Source organism: Tinamus guttatus, unplaced genomic scaffold (genome assembly GCF_059628265.1).
Source record: "Tinamus guttatus ecotype Peru unplaced genomic scaffold, ASM5962826v1 Tinamus_guttatus_pri_ptg001602l, whole genome shotgun sequence".
NCBI classification, from domain to species: domain Eukaryota; kingdom Metazoa; phylum Chordata; class Aves; order Tinamiformes; family Tinamidae; genus Tinamus; species Tinamus guttatus.
In genome coordinates, this window is record NW_028290136.1 from 775,756 (window position 1) to 796,323 (window position 20,568).

The window sequence follows — 20,568 nt, forward strand, 5'->3', positions numbered from 1 at the left end:
TCAGTCTTTTTTACATCCATGCTGAACTAAAAAAAAAAAAAAAAAAAAAAGTGAATATTTTATGTACACAAACAACACAAAACTAGTGGAAAAGTCTTCTTTAGTGTAGAAAACAGGAAAGCACGGTTGCTTAGACTCTAGAAGATGGGCAACACTTGTCTCTGGCCTGTACCCACCTCACTAGGAATTGTTGAGGTGCAGAACCTGGCACCCCTCATGAGAGCAAAATTTAATGCACATAAGACCTTTTAACTTTTGTCCTTCTGCTTCTTTATACAAAAGCCTGTGCTCATGAGAGACTGGCAGGGAGGAAAAGTAGTGCAGTGAGTAATTTTTCTGCTTGTCTGTGTTCCTAACGGATGATGCTCTTTAGTCCAGATGTTTCTCAGAAGAGGCAGTTTGCTTTCCATTACTGCTCTTAGTATATTCTGGCTGATAGATACAATTTCTGTTCCTCCACTTGATTTTGTACTCACTTGATTTTGTATTACGCTCCTGGTTTTGATGGAAATCACTGCTGTGATCTTCTCGCTTCAGATGGCTTCTCTTCTAAGCTCGCTGCTTGGGTCTGTGTCTACCTCTTTCCACGTCAGGTCTCCCAGTCTTCATCGTACTGTAATAAACTCAGTGCCATAGATGAGGACAAATGCCAATATCTATCAAATCAAAGTAATAGCTAGAGCTTTTTCTTACTTGTTTTGCTTTGTATTTAAGAATGAGCAGGAGCCTTTGGGAGTAACCTAAAAAAACTCAACTAGCAACAACTGTACTCGGTAATTACTTTAGCTTTTCACAGACTGATGCTTTATTAATACGGTCTTTACCTTAAAATCCAATCTTTTCTGTACCCTTGACAGGAGAATGTAATCTCCCATTAGAAAGAAATAGTGAAAAAACACATCTGTGTGTATGTACAAAACAGCACATTTTAAATAGAAGTTAATATGAAACAGGAATTCTTTGTTTTCTTTCACTTTGTTTGGCCAACTGAAAAAGAACATCTGTACCATCATCCTCACTGCAATTTTCCACCCTAGCAATTACCCATCTGAGCAAAGATCATATGCTGTTTTAGAGAGCAGGGTATAATTGTGCAAGGTTTCTGTTGATCTGGGTAATTTAGTGGAAAAACTCTGATTAGACTAAGCTTGCCAGAGGGTAGTAAGGGACACATTAGATGGTTTACCTGTAATTTAGCTTTCTTTCAGGCAAGGTACAAATTGCCATGTGCAGAAAAAAAAAGACTTTGGAAAAAATATGTATTATTCATAGATAGTTTTTTCTTAATGGAAGCTAAACTTTTTTAATGCATAATGTATTCTCGCCAGGGCAGAAGAGTCCTATATTTCACAAATATCAAATATATTTAAATATTACAGAATTAGTTCCATTTTTATTTCATTTAGCACTATATTTTCAAAATACATTCAGCATTGTGGGTTGTTTTGAAAATGCATTATCCAGTTAGCAACTGAATAAAATATTTATCTGTCATGTTGACATAAAGATGCAAGATCATTGTAGTGTAATTCTTTTTATAGAGGTTATAAACTGAGGTCAAACTCAAATTTCCATTCATTCATAGCACAAAACAAGGTTATCAGAAGGTCACTTCTTCTGAATAAACAAGGTAGTGTTTACGCCAGAAGACAATGCAAGCTGCTCTATGGAATCTTTATCTTTAAGTCTTTATTCATTGTGCAACTGCAGTGAATTACAGTAATTGCTGAATCACATTATCAACATAATATTGTGTATTGCAAACCACAGTCCAAGTCACTGTGAGCGTTGTTACTTGGAAAAGGGGCTTGATCTAGTATTACTCGATCTTGTTACTTGGTGAGGCTTGATCTGTGCTAGGATACTGGGTGTTCTGCCTTTCACTTTCCAAGACATCCTTTACAAATACATTATGTGAAATATCAGTTGAAAACTTTCTATTTGTCCAGCTAGGGATACCTCCACCCTCCAAATGTTTGAGCCCATTTTCAAATATCCTGTTGTCTGCTATGCCATGTGTCGCTCAGCCACTGCAGACTGGTGGGGTGACTGGGCCTCACCTGGCTTAAACAAGAATTTTATGGGCAGAGATCCAAAATCTTTGAAGAGGCTGTGAATATTAGCCAGTTTATGCAAGCAAGCACAGCTGCAATCAGGAATAGTAACTAGGAATAGTAACTAGAGATCAACAGAAGCACAGAATAAGAACACACCGCGTAGACCTTTTCTTCTCTTGTCCGGCCCCTTGTCTCTGCCCCTCAGCCATTGCTTCCCCTGGACTCCCTCTATACTTAGTGCTACCTCTTCTGAGAAATTTGCTCTGAAATTTTCTGGTTTTATTTCTCTTGGCAATGATATTTCAAGTGACAAGTTTTCTGACCCTGTTTTGGACCAGGTGCTTCTTTTACTTGCAGATTATATAGTCAGTCATGTTGTGCTGTATAACTTTCAACTACATCAACGTTTTAACGTTTTACCATTCCTACCACAGCCACTCACTCTGTGCTATAATAAAAAGTCACAAGTTGTAAAGCAGTCGAAAAATGTCCACATTTAGTTAAATTCGTTCCCAAATTAATAATACAATTTAGGGAGCACATCTGTAGCACACCCTTAATTTTTGTCTTATTATTTCCTTCCTTCTTTGATACTACTGGCTGTTGTTCTTAAAATATTTATGGACCTAACTTTCAGCTACGCTCCTCAGTCAAAGCTACAACATGTCAGTGATCAATAGGTTTGAAAGTCAGGCTATTTATGGGCATTTCTGTTGAGCTACTCTAAAAGACTTTTTCAATATCTAAATCTTCCAGAATTGCTTATTTCTTCAGCATTTTCTGTTTCTTAGATTTTGTCTAAGCAATCTATTTCTTAGATTTTGCAAAGTAATAAACAACTATTCCAAATTCAATGTCATTTCTACAATTTCAAGTTACATGGGGACGTGTCTTTTTTTGCTGGGTCACTTTATTCCTACTATGTAGAAAACAGTGATAAACCAATTGCTCACCCCATTTTGAACAAACACTTTAGTTTTATGGCTGCTAAGTGTTGCAGCAGTGTTTTCGTTGCACTCTTCCTAATGACACTTGGGTTGTTTTCCTGACCACCAGCATTTAAGTTATTATGAGGGTGTCCATGTGCATGAATAGTTCAGAGATTTTTTTTTCCTACATATTAGTTTGCACAAGAGGAAGTTAATTCCATTTGGTGCTGTGCTGAGTGCTTTAATTTCAGATAGGTTTTTCCCTCAACTCACCACACTGCTCGCAGGAAATAATTGGTGTGGGAAAAGAGTCTGTGCATGGATTATGCTGCAAAGGGACTTAATCGATTAGCTTTGCGAAAGAGCTAACTTTGGCTTGGTGTAGGTTTGCCCCAACTCAGGCAGTGATACCGAATCCTTATGGATGGCTCAGCACAGTGCAAAATTGCCTTCTCTTTTTTTGTGTAAGTGGATCTTCAATCTTCCTGGGTACAAACCTGCTGGATTGCTTATTTTGTTCCTTCAAACATCCGTCAAAACTTTAGAGACACTGTTTTTACCTTACTAAAAAAATCCAAAGGTGCTATTTTCTCTGTGCCTCTCTCTGCATTTTTTACTACAAGATAGTACAGTGTCAAATTGGAATACATTTTCTGCAGGCTCATGTAACAGCACTGCCTTAACTTTTCTTTAAAAAATTTCTTACCTGATGCCTTTTCAAATTGAAAGTATATATCCTGCCTGAATTAAGTATGTAACATTTACTTTGCATTGTATGAAAAATGTAGATGGCAGCTTAGCATAAAATATTGGTAATTTGTCACTAACAGAGTAAAAAACCAAAAGTGAAAAGTGGCTTGTGTAGTTAATAAAAAATTATCAGGACACTTTAAAAGTAATTGTTTCATAAAAGTGCCCCAGGGGAAAGTTCTGCAGAAACAGTTTTAATCAAAGAAGTATTTTTTCCGTTTAGGTTTGCCCAATGATTTGCATAGTGCTCTTTTCCCTTTGTGCTTCAGTCCAAAGCTTGAGAGTTATGAATGTAAATAAATACAAATCAATAGGAGCTCTGTTTTTATGATTTCACTGGGAATTTCTGTACAATTTGAGAGCAACTCACTGCAAGTTCAGCAGACGATTAAGTTTAACCTTGATCTTTAGCCAGCTAGATTGGCTTACATTCTATCAGCAAGGGATTTAAATTTACTCGGACACATTTTAATTGGCATTTATGCAACATGTATTCACAGATGCTGAATTCATTGAGAAATCCTGAGTGCCATCTGTTTAACTGGGTTTGCCTTCTATAAAAACACATTATAAAAAAAGGCCAGATCCTTCTGGTTTTCTCATACGTGTGTCTTTCAAAATACGATATTTTCAATTACCATATTAATAATACATTACTTTGTACTGGATATTAATTTCTGAGTGCAATTCAAAATAACCTTATTTTATTTGCTCTCTATCATGGCTGCTTCTTCAAAAAACATATTAATCAATGATTTCAGGTCTAGCTTCTACATCTGACGTAAAATGTCTTTAAAAAAACTGAATGATTCTTTTCATGTTTGTGGACATGGGTGCTGCTAATATTCTCTGATATGAAAGAATAATTAAAGTTACTAAGTGCATGTAATCCACTTCTGAAGGGTTTGGCTGCCTTTAAAATGTGACTTGCTATGGATTTGTGTGTTGCTTAAAATAAAGGTAGGTATAAATTCTACATTTGCTTTATTTTATGATAGGTTATACACACAGATAAGTTATATTTCCTCTGAAACAAAAGAGACAAAGGTATTTTGATGAAGTATCTGAACAGTATGAAAATAGATATGTCTGTGCAATCTTAACAATTTGCAACTTTTTAATATACTAAACAGAAAAAGGTTCTTGAACATGTAAGTAAGTGGACAAAGTTGTTCTTAATCCCTAGTATATCTCATGGTTCTTATGCCATTCCAGGCCTTTAGGATTTCGGGTTGAATTGTTGCATTCTGAATAAGATCATGCTTGAGCCCTGGTGTGCGATTGTAGGTAGGGATAAAACGCAGCTACTTGTAACTAAGGTAATTGTACCTCCCTACAGTTATGTAAGAAATTAATATGAAAATACAGCTCCTGTTCTGTAAACGTTATGGTGTTGGTGTTATTTAGAGTTTGTGAATAAAACACCACATTGTGTTTGTATTTTAGCAAGACTGAACACCTTTTCATTGCTTTCAGCTTTTACAGGGAAAGCCAGCAGGTTTCAAACTAACTAACTGATTCAAAAAGCCTAAACTCATCATTGATTTTCAGAGTGCACTGGGACCTGCTTAAATGCCTTTCTAGTTTAGATCCCAGTGCTTAACTTCTACTTTCACTTTGATGGAAATCTTGGAACTGATTCGAGATATGATTTTTCATAGTAGGAGGTTCCTCTTTTTTATTTTAAAAATTCTAGTTGTCTCCAAATTAGTGACCATTTTTTTCCATTCTTGCAATATGAGCTGTTTCATATAATAAGCATTTGACAAATTGCTGATCGGATCAGACCATTCTACTTTTGCACATACAACTTTCTTCATAAATCTTTTAGGACTACGGCTTGTTGCACAATTTTTCTTATCAATTTTTTAATTGCATTTCCATATTCTTTCTACTTCATCTAAAATCCAGTTGTACAGTAATTTGAACTTGTAGTATAGCAAAATGTAAAATGTGTAGAGTATGAAGAGATTTGAAATGTAAAATAAAAGATATACAGTGACTTAACATGGTGAGAGCCATATAGTAACGTCTGACTGTGAAATCAGACACTTCATATATCTATTCATTATTATTTTTTTAATTTCTCTTAAGATTTTCTTCTCAGGATAGTAAGGCTAATACTTGAATGTAATTGTTAAGCTTATATAGATGATTTATGAAAGCCTCCTGTTTCACCTGCGCAAGATGTTCACCTCTGATAGTGTGTTTACGTTGCTTTCTATGTAAAGCTTGTTACGACAATGCTTCAGCTTTCATCATTTCTCTATGGTGGGTTATATTGAAATAATAGTAATTCCCTTGCATAGTATGCAATTAGCCTTGCTAGATGATACTGGATATAGAGATTCAGTTTCAAAGGAAAGGTTAAGACACCATGAATATCTTTTTCCTTTTGAAGTGAGCTGTTGAGACTTCATCCGGGGAAGAAAGGGTATGTGCTGCTGGAGCAATGGGGACTAGCGGAAGAATGAACATCTCAAATACTGGCAATTCAGGTTATTTCAATTTCTGTGCAAATAATGTGCTATCAAACATTGAAACTTCAAAGAGCTGAAGAGCTAATAAGGTAGATGTTGATGGATTTAGCCTATTTGGTGTCCAATCACAGCAATGAAAATATCCCAATCCCTTCTGGGAAAAAAAAAAAAACCCTCAAATAATATATTCATGTGTGTAATAGGATTTCCTTAATATTTATTTCTTTACTTGTTACCAGCATTGTCAAGTTAAGTGTATTCCCAGTTGGAAAGTACCTGTTTAATTACCACATGTTTTTTCCTTACCTTTTATTATTCTCTCCGACTTGGTGGTTGTGTGTGCTCAAATAATATGTAGATTAATTTCATTTCTGGAAGTCTTAAATTATTTATACTGTTTGGGAATAATGTGCATTTCCATTGTTTACAGCTCTGGTGTTTCTGATTGTGTAGCATCAGTCTGGTTTTGCTGCAAGTGTCCTCTGTTGATTAACTCTCTAGATAGTTTGATAATGGCTTGTATCCAAATGATGTATGTATAAATCCCAGTTGTTCCTGGGAATGCTGATATAATTTAGCTTTTTGTTGTTTTTAAGATGAATACTCATAAAGTTACCACATTCTTCCCTAAAAAAATTCCTCTGAAAGAAGACTACATTGCTTTCTCTGTTGCACACTTTTATATATTAAAGCAATAAGGAACACCTAGGTACTGTTCACACGTGGTAAAAACAAAAAAATGACTAAAAATAATGGGAATAAGTGATAGTAGAATTGCCTACATTCTTAAGCATTTCAGTTTTAGATCCAGTGGGTTGATCCACAAATCTGTGAATGTATTTAGTAAGAACAGAACAGATATGCCAGGAAAAAAAAAAAGTGCAAAAATATTTGAACATTTAGCTTTAGCGTAATCATGTTTTGAATTTTTTGTTCTACGAAGTGCATCCTATACTTTCCAATTCTCTGACAAAGTATCTCATCATTGTAAAGGGAAAAGACTGACAGAAAAAATGGTGTGATCACATGCTCCTCACAGTTTGTATAAACATTAGGAGCATGTGCTCCATGAAGGAAGGGTAGGGCCTCAGCCTGAAAGTTCACAGAATGTTCTGAGTTATCACATGTCATTGTAAGGCACTGAAAGATGCCAGTCAACGTCATTCAAGCACACAAACAACAGCAATGCTTTCTTCTGCAAAGAGAACTTCTGCTTTTGTTTCAGGTTCCCTTATGTGAAGGAACATTATGTCTTTCAAGCTTTTTATTTGCTTTCTTCTGTTTAGTCTTCTTTCCTGACAAAAGGCAGCTTGTATCATCTTGTCATCTGTCTGGTAGACCTCTTCCTCCCAGTTGGTTTTGAAGTCAGTGGGCCCAAATCTATCAAATTGAATACATCCACTGAAAGAAGAGCTGTAATGAGAACTTAAAACTTGTCTGTCCTGTTTGGCTTCCTGGCTGGGCAAGCAGAACATAAATATTGGCAAGAGGCCGGTGATTCCTCTGATGCCTCAGTAATTTAGTGGCCACAGGGGAGAAGAGACATGGTACTGCGGAAGGGAGTGCTGGACCGGCCAGAGAGGGAGGGCAGGAAGAAGGGCAAGGAGGAAGGCCTGACATTGTGGATATGAAGAAGGGGATACAGGAAGAAAATATTTATGATACCAGGTTTTATAAGTCCTCCTATATATATATGCTTTATTGATAGCAAGTGGTCATTAGTAGTGCAGCTGAACTGAGGTGTTTTTATAGAGTGAAACAACCGGGGCTGAGAGCCAGCATCTCCACTGTGCGTGTTTGGTTTCATGGCAGGTGTCTTTGGCCTCTGATTTGCTCTCTTTGAACAGCCTTTGGCAGCTGGTGTTCAGCTTCTGGTCTAGTTTCACCCAGAAAAGGAAAGTATCTGTTTTTGCATCCCAAGTCTACTCCATCATGTGAATCAAAGCAAGGTAAATTGGGGAGAATTGCTGCAGAGGTACCTTCCTCATCCAAGCTAAAGTGCTGATATAAGCACATCTGAAGCACATTCTGCTTTGCTTTTGAATTTTATTTTTGCACTGTTTTGGGAGCAAATTCAAAAGAAGTTGAGGTTAACCTTCCAGTGCTTTTATTACGTCTTGTATATTTACTGCAGGTCAGCCCCCATGACTGTGCAGAGAAGAAATCTATTAAATAAATAGAAATTCTGACCCGCTTGATACAGTTTCTGTGCAGAAACAAACTAGGCAGGTTAAGAAAGCAGAAGATGGAATTCTTATTGATTGAAGACTGCTGAAGCCAATGTTGTTATTAGCTAGCACTAATAAAAATGAGAAATAGGGACATAACCTTCACAATGCCAATCAAAAGTGAGTTTCAGAATGCCTTTTTAATGTTATTTATTAGAAAGGCGCCCATAGCTTTTATCCTAAAAATGTACTGACTTCATCATCTTGTTTACTAAAATTAGTCCCAGCACATTTCTTTTAGGAACTGTCCTAAAAAATGTATAGAACTATGACTTTTATTGTGGGACATTTATTGATAATCTAGGTTAGGCCTCATTATGCTTTCTAAGACTGCTTTGCAGTATTTGTTGTGTTACATATACAAAAAAAGAATGAGTCTGCTGTACTAATTGACTTGAAGATTTAATCATAATTGTAGTTCAGAGGTAAGCAAAAATAAAAGAATCCAAGAATGCCACTCAGTGTGTCTACCCCATGGTATTTGCTTTTCTTTTTAGTTTTTTTCCTCTCCATAGTGATTCGTAATGGAAGCATAAGACTCTTGTGGTTTACCAGGAAATTCACCTATATGGGCTACTTAGAACTGGTAGGAAGTGGATTATGGGGCTGACAGGACTCCGTATCATGGCACTGCACTCCTCAGGATGGAGTGACAAGGGAAATGGAACCTAAACATGTCTCACGCTTTACCAAAAGAAGTGTTATCTCTTTGAATGTTGTCCAATTTAAAGGTTCCCTAGTAGGGGTTAGAAATAGCAAAAGCGAGAAAATAAATCCAACAATCCATAACTAAAAATATGTATGGTTTGCTTTTCGCAGTTGTTTCTTGGGTAGCTTTTGGAGGAGTCGCACTGTATTGCGGTTTGGTGAAGGATTTAAAGTAAAGGTTAACTGCCTCGCTTCTTTCAAACTTCGATAGCCATTTCCGATACGTTGTTTTGATTTTTCTTGACTGTATTTATTACTTCTTTTTCAAACGGACTAAATAAACCACTCCGGCTTGGCGGTGAGTGCAGGTGTAGCATTTTGGAGTGCAGGCCACAAGGTCGATGGCAGCCCGTTGTGCCTCGCGGCATCATTAAGTTAGACAGCAATGCATGCCAGCTTCTCTTCTTTTGTAACTGTTATTAAAGATGTTATCTTAGCCACAGTTCTGAAGTTATGCAACTTAATGTTCTGTATGTATTAAAATATTAATGAAAACACAGGGTTGAAACCAATGAGTGTGACCCAATATAAAAGGAAGCATTTAATCAAAATTAAAATCTTCAGTAATGAAATCTTGGTGTCTTTATGTGCTCTGTGTTCATGCTGAGCATCCCCCCCTGTTTCCCTTTGTTAATTCTGAATCAGATTTCTGGCTGCTGTTTTACCACGTGGAACCATCCAAAACTTCGTGCCGTCTTTCCTGCCAGCATTAAGGCATATTTGTTAGCAGGCAATCTCTCTCTGATTTTTACTTAGTAGCATTTAGTGTGCATTAAATGCTAACATATTGATCATTTGGCATGTTGCCTTTGAATCTCGCATGGAGATTGAAACCAGAGTAAGAGTTCAATTGCGGAAGTACTTTCCTGCATGGTTTTATTGTTTTTTTGCCATTTGCTGTAGGATAGATGTCTCCAAGATTTGCAGTTCAGAATTCAGGCATCATGGGTTTGGTAATGTCTATTCTTTTATAACACCATTTTTTCATTTGTTTTATCTATTAACTTTGATGTTTGCTGTAATACTCTGAATAGGTTTTTCAGTTGATGAACCTTTCAAGATATTAAGACTAAGCAAAGACCTAACATTAGGTACATCAGGATAACATCTGTCTAGAGATTTTTCAAATTTTGGACAACAAAAAATGAGTAAATCATATTGAGCTGTGTTCCTTTACATTGAGGAATAAGTATGAATCATATCTTAGAACATGTCCAAAATAGAGTTTGGAGCTGTGTGGTTAACAGTTCCCTTCAGTTGCATAAAATTGCACATGAAAAATCATAACAGTCCAGCAATAATTTTGAACTGTGAAGTCTTGCCATAGTGTTTAGTGCCAACAAAGCCTGCATTCTCTTTGCAGTTCTGTTCCGAATTAACTGTCTAACCATATGAAGCATCCGCTCCTTGCACCTTCATACTGATGATGTTTCAGAGCTGACCTCAGATGAAATGGTGGAATTACATTTTCCAGAATATTAAAGGAGAAGCGGCTTAGCTGTTTGATTGTGGTAACTGTACTGTATGTTCTCTGATACAGACATGCCCCGTTTTTCAATCATTTTTTAATGGCATAATGGGGATTTTTTAATAGAAATAGGGTCCTTTCAGAAAAATTTTGAGTGTAGTAGTACAGTCGTGACACACTAAAGTTTGAATGCGACGCAAAGGACATGGCTAAAATGAGTGTGTTGGGGCAGGAACTCAGCAAGAGAGGATAGTGTGTCTGCAGATTTAGGATTGTTCATGGTGCATAAACCTTGTTATTCCCAGGTGTGTGAATGCTTAACCACGGGATTGTCACATGCCTATTCATTTCTTCAAAAACATCTCCTGCACATTTTCAGTTTCTCCAGAATTACAAAATGAGTCTAAACAATTGAACAAGCCTCGGCCATATAAGTCCTGCCTATACTTCAGAAACGCTGCTATGGCTTCACTGGCAAGTCTGTGGAATAGTTACATCTCCTCTTTTAACAAGGTAAATTAAGACAAATAAGGCTCCATCAGGTCTCACCTGCAGAGGGGGATTTTCCAGCTCAGCAACTCTGGGAAGAGAGTTAATTTGTCAAATCTCAAGCCAGCACAGCCATGACAGCAACACCTTTTCAATCAATTCCAATCGGGCTTAATTTGCCAGTGCTATATATCAGAGTTTTAAGCTTTCATTAAAAATTGGCTAAGTCTTCGCTTTTGTCCTTGCAGCTGAATTCCTTTCGTTCTCGTTTCTCCCGAGAATGCTAAGTGACAAGATCAGCCAGGATGCTGCTGTTTCTGGGTGGGGTAATGCTGGCTTCTTTATAGGGGAAACCGGGGTTGTGAGGTAGGTAAGGCAGGCAATGGCATTTTAGTGTTTTGTCTTCTTATCTCCTCTCTCTCCTCTTTTGGTCCCTTATATCTCCCTCTCCCCACCCCGCCCAGCCCAGTTGTCTCTTTATCCTCTAATTCCGAAGGCCAAAGTAAGATTTTGCTGCAACCTCTTCAACTGATTCTTCTTCTCCATTGTCTTCTGCTTTGAGGGAAGGCTGGTGCAGTTAACAGTTCACTTCAATCTGGGCATTGGACCCAGAGTTGCAGTGTACAAAAAGAAGTGCTTTGTTTTGTTCCTAGAATACATCCAAATCCTTGGTTTTGAAAATGAAGACACTGCATTGTCTTGGGAAGACTGATTTACGGATCTCCCAAAACCATAGCTCTCCTGTGAACTGTCTAAACCCCGTTGATTTGTGTCCATAGTGTTTCAAATCTGCTGAGTTCATTGACACTGACAGTATTGCTTCTTGTGGAACATGATTCAGATAACCCAAGAACTTTGAAATGTATAATTAAAAAAAAGAAAGAAAAAATAAGACTAACCATAGGAAACTAAGTAGGTAGTTTCTAGGTATTTAGAAAAAGTCAAAGAAAGCTGTTGCTTTGCATCCATGCTAATGAATTTACTCTCCTGGGAAGACAGATTCTGAATTACAGATAGCAAATGCCTTGTCCTAGATCAGAATATGTGGAAGATGTTGAGAGGAATACCATTTTATAACACAGTCAATCAAGTTAATAATTAGGTCCATTTTCCTTATCTATTTTCAATTTTCAATCAATCTGAGGGATATTGTTAGTCACATGCCTAAGGCATCGCAGATACATCAGGGTTTAATTAGGGCTCCCAGTGCTCCAGTGGGTTTTCCTAGACCTGTCAGTTAGCCCTCTCACAGGAGCTAATATTGCTTTTAATATGATTTCTCAGGTTTGGTCATTTAATTGATTCCTGATTCATCATCTGGTTCATTTACGCTTTCCTTTTCACCCACATAAATATTGTCGTGGGATGACATCTATCTTTCTCCCTAGATGCCTGCTCCTAAAAGTCTAGGTCTTCAGCAGCTGCAACAAAATCGGACTGATCTGAAAGGTTTTTATTTTTTCTGTAATTACCATCTAGGGCTTTCAGACCATGTTATTTACATTTTTTTTTCTTTTTTCTTGAACCTGCTCCTTAAGTATATTTCTTTCTATTAACAATTGCATTAAACTCAAGTGTGAAACAAGTGTGTTTCAACCACACTTACAAATAAATGATAGAATAAATATATTTATTTTAACATCCGTATGTGCATTCATTTATTGCCAAACGCCTCAGCACTTAATTGCTTTGCAATGTAGCATATTGCTTGATTTAGTACTTTATTTGTCATAAGCGCCTTTTAAAAGATGTGATCCAGCAGGTGCTGCGTTCCTTGATTTTCTTTCAAAATTAATAGAAAAGGAACATGCAGATGTTATGCTCACTTACATGTATTGCTAAATCTAATAGGGAATGACACTTTTTCTGAGGCAGTAACTATTAACCTTCAGTAGGTATTAATATACGAATTTAGCGGCGCTGTATATAAAACAATCAATCAAAAACATTGCTCTTTGGAGAAAATACATTTTAAAGCAACTTAAAGGTTACAGTAATTGAGGCAGTACATTTTGCTAATGTTTTAAAAGTGTGATCTAATTTCATAATCCAGTGAGACTGCTGCTGTTTCATCCATCCGATGCCTATACTTAAGTAAGTTCTTGATTGTAGCTCTGTTAATGAGCACTACAACAGCTGCTTCGTCCACCAGGGCTCTTTGCTGGTGTTACCACTAGGAAGTGCTACTAATAGTAATATTAAGTTACGTCGCTTTGTAAAGTGTATTTTCATGAATTTAATATCTATCCTTGACACCTTTAATCTAATAGCAGTCTTAACAGAAGCACGTGGTACAGATTCAGTAAAATATTTATGGGTCTGCGCGCTGAATGAAAATAGGCAGATTTCCATTGCTTGAAACTCTGGCTATGGTAGGGAACAGCTTTCGGAAGTAGACATTTTCGGAACTTCTTTTCCCAGATTTATTGAAAGCGTTCTGTATGTGCCACTCATGCCTTAATTCATTTGTTTCATTATCACAAATCAAAATTACTGGTTGCACTTATTTGTCTGGCTTATCTTTGTACTGCATGGTCTAGCTCTGTGTTACAAGGTTCTGTTTCCCGCTTTACTGAGAGATGAAATATATATAGCTGTTGGTTTTTAAATAGAAAACTAACCAAATATTTCCTCACATTTGGGATGTTTTTGTGGGATAAAAAAAAAACAGCCGAACTGTATTTGGTAGGCTTCTATAATATAATGCCAAAGGATTAGCATAAGTAAACATCTAAAGGCTAGTGATTTTTGATATCTGAGTCACGTTAAAGGATTTTGACTAAAAAAAATCAAATCATTCTTTGGAAAATTGGTCCTATTTAATGTGCTTTAAATTTGAGGTACCCTAAATTAACAATTACTCTTAAACCCTGGCTTAGTTTTGTAAATCCAGTAATTCTATGAGACACTGAAAAAATTGACTGTGGATTCTTCATGGTATAGATTGAAATAAAAGGGCTTCTATTTGAAGTACAATTATTGACCTCAGATTCAAGGAGAGCAGAAAATTGCAATTCTTTTGATTCAATACAATTTTGCAATCTAATAAGAACTAATTAGAGCTAAGAACTAGTTAGAGCAAGGACTTCAATGTATTAGCTCAAGTAAGTAGCAATGCAGGATCTAGAACCATTCTTTTGCTAGCAGCTGCCCACAGAAATAACAAATAAATAAGCCTAAGTAGTACTGTACATGAAAACACACCATAGAACATTGAAGAGACTTCAAAAGCTTCTTAAGTTCTTAAGAAAAAGAGTTGTCTTTTGGTATGCCTGTTAAAATGTCTACCAAATTTTAAAAATGGTGTAAATTAAAGTTCAAAAATCAAGCACTGCATGTTGCTTTCATATAAATAAAAGGCTAGGAAGAGAAAAAAACATAATAATTATAATAAAAGACAGTTCTTAAATTTATTCAACATTAACTTAGGAAAAAAACAAAAGGCCCTTTACAATCTCTTCTTGCATTTATTAAGCATACTATTTCTTCCATGGTGACGTCGTAGAGAAAGGTTTTTATGAACCACCTGTTTAAACTAAATGAGCTGGTCTCAACCTTAGTAGAGTATAAAATATGGAATTTTTGTGGTTGTTTCTTTTAACTTTGCTTTTTTACGTTTGAAAGGAGATTTTGAAATACAAATATATATAGTGATCATAGCCGTGAAGGTTCAAGGCAAGGTTGTCAACATGAGTTCCTGTTAATATATTTGAGCACCAAGCAACGAATATCACTTGTTTTAGAATACTTCAGTTTCTTCGGGCTTCGAGGGAGTGGTCCTTACTGAAGGACAGAATTTAAAGCAGAACAAGTCAGCACCACAGGAGTACGTTCAAGGAGTGCAGGAATTGAAGGGAATCTATCTCCGTGTATGTCCAGCTGAGCATTTGTAGTTGATCCATGCTGAGATGATGTTAAGTGAGGGTGTTCTCTTCTGATGAGTCTCTTTACAGCAAGCAGTCGTGTGCATCTGACAGCCTTCTGAACGTGACTTCCTAGATGGTCTCACCAGGGAGATCCTGAGAAGGGCTGGCTGGGTCAGAGAGGTTAAACTACCAGGTCATCTGCCCAGTACTTCAGTAGTTTTGAAGTTCAAAAAAGCCTTAAAGATTTGAGGTCTAGATACTGAACTCATTGGTATCTGCCTGCCTTAAGAAGGCTCTTTAGTTCAGCTTACAACGGATCTGGTAGCTGAGGTGAAAAAGCTTCAAATGAGGAAAAAGGTGCAAAGAGAAAATGATGAAAGTAGTGAGCCATGAGACAGGTTGCTAAAAAAGCAGCAATTCCCTAGTAGCCTGTTGGATGCTTTATAAAAGAGTAGACTTTCTGGGAAGCATTCAGATATGTTTTGCTGGACTCAGTCACTGCATAAATATTATTGCCAGTTTGTGAGTGATCTTGTTCAATCATAATTGTCCTTAAAAATTCTATTTATAGCCATTTTCTGTCTGCTCCATTCTCATAACTGTGCCCTGTAGTTACTGTCAATGGATTATTCACAGCTTTTAAAGTCTTCAGAAAGGAAAATAAATCAAGGAACCAGTTTTTCCTTCGACTTTATACAGCTGGGTGGAAACTTTTGGAGGGTTGTCTTCAGAACAGGATATTTTTCATTTTGAAATGATCAAGTTTTTGGTCATTCCAGGCAACATTCTTAAAGAGCTTAGTATGGTCCAAAATACATTTTGGCAACACATGCATTGTCTTAAATTTGACCATGTTTGCATTTTTTATTCTTTTTGAACTTAATTAAGAGCCATAACACTTACTTATTAATGACATACCGGTACTGAGAAAACTTATATATCCTGGCATGGGTATAAATTTTATCCCAGCAAAGTCTTTAAACTGGATAACATAGTTCTGGCTAATGCTTAAGCGAGCTGTGATTAAAATTCAGCACCTGGTTAGAAGCACTGCTTCAAATGACATAATGGTCTCACAGTGTATTTCAATGTCAGAAATGTCTGCTGTGTCTCACTAAATTAGAAATAGAAAGGTTCAGTAGGTAGGAGGGAGAAGGGTTATTGCTGGTCCTAAATTACGGGAAGTGATTTGCTGTTGAGTAATAGCTCAGTCCTGACTAAAAATAATTAGTGTCTATTTGATTATGTGTTCATGGGATTTTGAGCTTAGAATATTTATTTGACTTCCTGGATCGAGTATTTTTTTCCAAATTATACAGCATTTTCCTATGTGTTTCCTATGTGTTGCAGTGTTTCTGTTACTTTGTTTCTTGTATTCTGTTAGGCAAATGAAACTTTGCTTTGTTGATGACAGAAATGGAAGCACTGAAACAATTGTTATAACTTTACAGAACTTAAATTAATAGAATTGGTGATTATTTAAACACTTGTCTATTGCACATTTTTAAAGTATTTGTCCACAAGGCAGGACAGGGACAGTTAGGTTGCATTACTTATCTTAGCATGCAGTTTGTTGTTAGCACATATTTGTTTGATGAGAGAAAAACGACCCATTAGCTGGGTCTGGTTCCTTTTTTAAAAACTCTAAGAAATGATCATTTCTTCTACTTTTTTTCATTGAAGAAATACTCTCCACATTCAGTTTCCATATGATTCGCAAATAAGTAAGAACATGGCAATAGGGAATACAAAATTATGATGCAGAGAGTCAAAATTCGAAAGAAGATTAAGGCATGTGCTACGTTTAAATTATTTTCATGTTGAAAGAGCAAAAATTGTTGGGATCTCCATTGCTTTCTAAGTGTGAGATAATTTTGCTCACTAATGTCTGCTCATTTGAACAACCAGCCTTGCAAAATGAGAAGATTGGTCAATAGCAATGCAATGCAATAGCAATAGTTAGCAAGAAGCAAGTCTGCACAGTGTCTTTTAGAAGATTTGCCATGGATTAAGGTTACCTTAATCTGATCATGAAACCGCACCCTCAACATCCTTGCTGCCTCTACAGAAGCTCAGAGATATCCTGTATTATCAGGTGGCCATGGCTGCAATATTTTCATTGATTAGAGATCTTGCATGTGTTTTGTTGCACTGCTTTGAACTGGTGTAGAGTGAAGTGTCTAGTCAGTCTGAGTAGAATGTAAACCTATCATTAAAATTTTCAGGAGATTTTCCAATTTCCAGTTCTTAATGATACCAGCTGGTAAGGTCTAATATCCCCTGTATGTGAGGTATGATGAGAAAGAAAGAAAACTAAAAAAAAACACTGGGTGCTGCTTGTTGGAAAGCACTGCTTAGGATTTGTACAAAAATGCTGTCTCTACTTACATTGCTTGTCAATAAAATTTATCCTCAAGTGATTACTAATTCCTTTTTGCTCTGGGGGAAGTGCAATTGCTTCATCGCCAGAAAAGTGCAAGATTTTAATTGGCTGTAGTTGACTTTCAGGTAGGTTTACCAATTAGCTCTTGACCGCGGTTAATTCAACAAGCATAGCATTTGTCTTCCACACAGTAAAGGAGTTTGGATTACGCTGTGTAATGACAAAAATTCTGATAATTATTTGTTGTGTTTTACAAAATGTTAGAGTAAAATGTTATAAAATCTATCCACAGTATTTCAGAAATGTAGATTTGTGTGTGTGTACGTATGTTTGTGTATATATATGCACACACCAAGATTCTTCTCTACACTGGATTTCTGAAAAGTATCCTCTTGCTTTGTCCATTTTCTTTCCAACTGCATATATGTTGAAAATGAGATGCATGTGGTGAAATTTGACTCTTTGGTAACTGAAAGCACAAACTATACTGAATTTCAAAGTATACTTCTAATATATCTTCAAAAGGAAATATATTCTCAGTTTACAATGAACCTTGACTGAGAAGGACAGAAAAGAAAAATTGCCTTTTTTCCACTAACAGAGGAAAATTTTTAATTTATAACTTTATGCAAGATTGCCAGGGCCTAAGGCAAAAAACAGAGCATGTATCTACTTTACAGCTGCAAAAATAATTACATGACCACTATCTGTGGAGTAATCTCTAATGGATTACATTTTGTTAGCTTTTCATTATGTAATGTTAGAGCCAAAATAATTCATAGTAAATGGAAAATATATATATAGATGTATCTATGGCCTGGACCTTTGATGTTCTCCTAAGACATTTTATTATGAATCGGTTAATTTGTGAAAGGTCTTGGTTTACAGACAAGGTACTATGCTTGTAAAGCTGATCTAAGACTAACAAGTGTAGAAATTACTCAAGTAATTTGCTTTTATTAGGCAAGTACTGGACTTCTTTGTTGCTTCAAAGGTGCTAAAAGCCACTATCTGAAAGGTTTTTTCTTAGATTTATGAGGTCTTAGAGACTTGAAAAGCACTTATGCTTTGTTAAGATCATTTTGCTTGATTTTTTTAAACTTTATGGCACTTCTTTTTATATATCTCTCAGCTTTACTCAAGTGATATAATCTTCCACAGTAATAAGAGGCTTCTTATTCATGGTCTAAACAGTCCTTTTATTATGTTGTAATAGAACTTTGGTGTCTCAAATAAACTCCTCTACACTTTCATGTGTTATTGGCACTGGGAACTGCATGTATGAAGTTTTTTTTAGTAACTTGGTGCAACTTTGTTGCTGCTCCTTTTATGTTAGTGAGTTTGGAAAAGCGGAAAAAAAAAAAAAGAAGAAGAAGAAGAAAAAAGAAGTAATAATTGACCTGTGGCTCCAGGCCAGATTCAGTCTCTATTAAAATAAATAGAAAAAAAATGCCTTGACTTCAACAGAAGCAGTGTCAGCCTAGGGGCTTATTACTGCACATTTTTGTTGTATCTGGATTGCTGGGAGTTACATAGAAACAACAAAAAAATCATATCTTATTGCTAATATCATATTGAATATATGCATTTGACTTTCATTGTGTGTATGTAGCTATTTCAATGATTCCATAACCAAAGTATTCTGTTGCTTTTAAGTTCTGTTTCATAAGTAATAGGATAATGTAGCAAGGAAGCTGTAAGTCAGGTGAAGTTTTGTTGAAAGGAGAAGGGAAGTTTGACTTGCTTTTCTTGATAACTAAAAATGACATAGTCCATCATCCTAAAAGCATATGTCACCAAGATGTTACCCTGATGAATTTTATTGTTTGAAGCTGTCCATTTTTCCCTAGACCACAGAAGGAAAACACCCATATCATTTACACTTTATAGAGAGAAGTTCCTTTACTCTTAGGTGGAGTATGCTTGGCACACCAAGCAAGGTGAACCAAATTCATTTTTGAAATAGGCTTTCTGGTCATGGCCTGTTTTAAGACAAGAGAACATGTTCATCTGTTGCCATAGACTAGATGACCTCCAGAGGTCCTTTCCAATCTAAACGATTCTGATTGATAACTTCTTCCTTAAATCTTAAATCTCTTGTAGTAGTTTTCATTGTTAAAGTGCTAGAGCCATTTGCCTCTTATTGTCCATCAGCATCTACTGATTGCAGGACACTCAGAGTGCTTTATTATTAAGGTAAAGTTCTTGAAAAGTCAGTACTGCAGTATGGAAGAGGGTTATTGTTTTCAGAAGATATTTGGTAACATCTGGAATATACTTGAGTAGTCGTGATACTCAAATATTCTTTAGTGCTTACAGAAGTTATATCCTGTTTCAATAGCAGTGGTAAAATATTCTGCTTTATTGCTTTTGATTCCCGTCTACACTTTCACACTTTCATCTTGAAATTTTCATATTGTAGATTGTAATGAACATAGTTGAACACATATGCGTGAGGTTGCAACCCCTGAATCACAGGGCAGTAGAATGTGAACTAGACAGATCTGAGAAGAAAGAATAGAAAACCAGTCAAAGAAGTAAAAGTCCTTTTTGCTCCCTTGTTTTTTTTTAGATTTTATAGCATAGCAGAAAGTAGAAAAAAGAAAATATCTTTCTTCAAGAAAGATATTTCCCCTCTCCTAAGACAGATGCCCTCTTTGCCCTCAGACCATTTTGAAGGGCCTTAGGAGCTTGAGTGCCCCACCTGCCATCTGCAAGCACACCTACATTCCTTCATGTCTAACAATAAATCATGCCTGGCTTTGAAACAGCACTAACAACCAAACCACTGTTCGGGGATGAATGGCCATGTATCTGAGGTCCATGGCTCTTGGGATGTGTTTTTTGCTGCAGATTCTTGGCACTATTTCCTATTGACACAGATTGGTCCAGGTAGCAAGAATGACCCATAGCTTAGTCAAAACCATAAGAGTTCTTTGGTTCTAATGTGCTTTTCCATAACCATATGCTTTGTTCAATGTGGATGGAGTAACAGCAGTGGAGAGGTCTAAAATTTTATGTGCTATCATTTGAGTTATTTATTTTTACATTAAACCTAATGCCACTTACTTGGCAAGATTCAGGAATGCCATTATTCTGTTAAACTGTTGCCCTGTGTAATGGTCTGCTGAGCACAGTGTGATGTCTCTCCTCCTCCTTCCCAAGAAGAAAAATAATCATGCAGCTATTGATGCAAATCATGAGAGGACT

The 20,568-nt window shown here is 36.3% G+C and overlaps 1 protein-coding gene across 1 annotated transcript in view; it reads left to right on the forward strand.

Moving 5' to 3' along the window:
• Positions 1-20,568, forward strand: part of ROBO1 (roundabout guidance receptor 1) — a 498,318-nt gene that overhangs the window by 364,119 nt on the left and 113,631 nt on the right. The window lies entirely within an intron of this gene.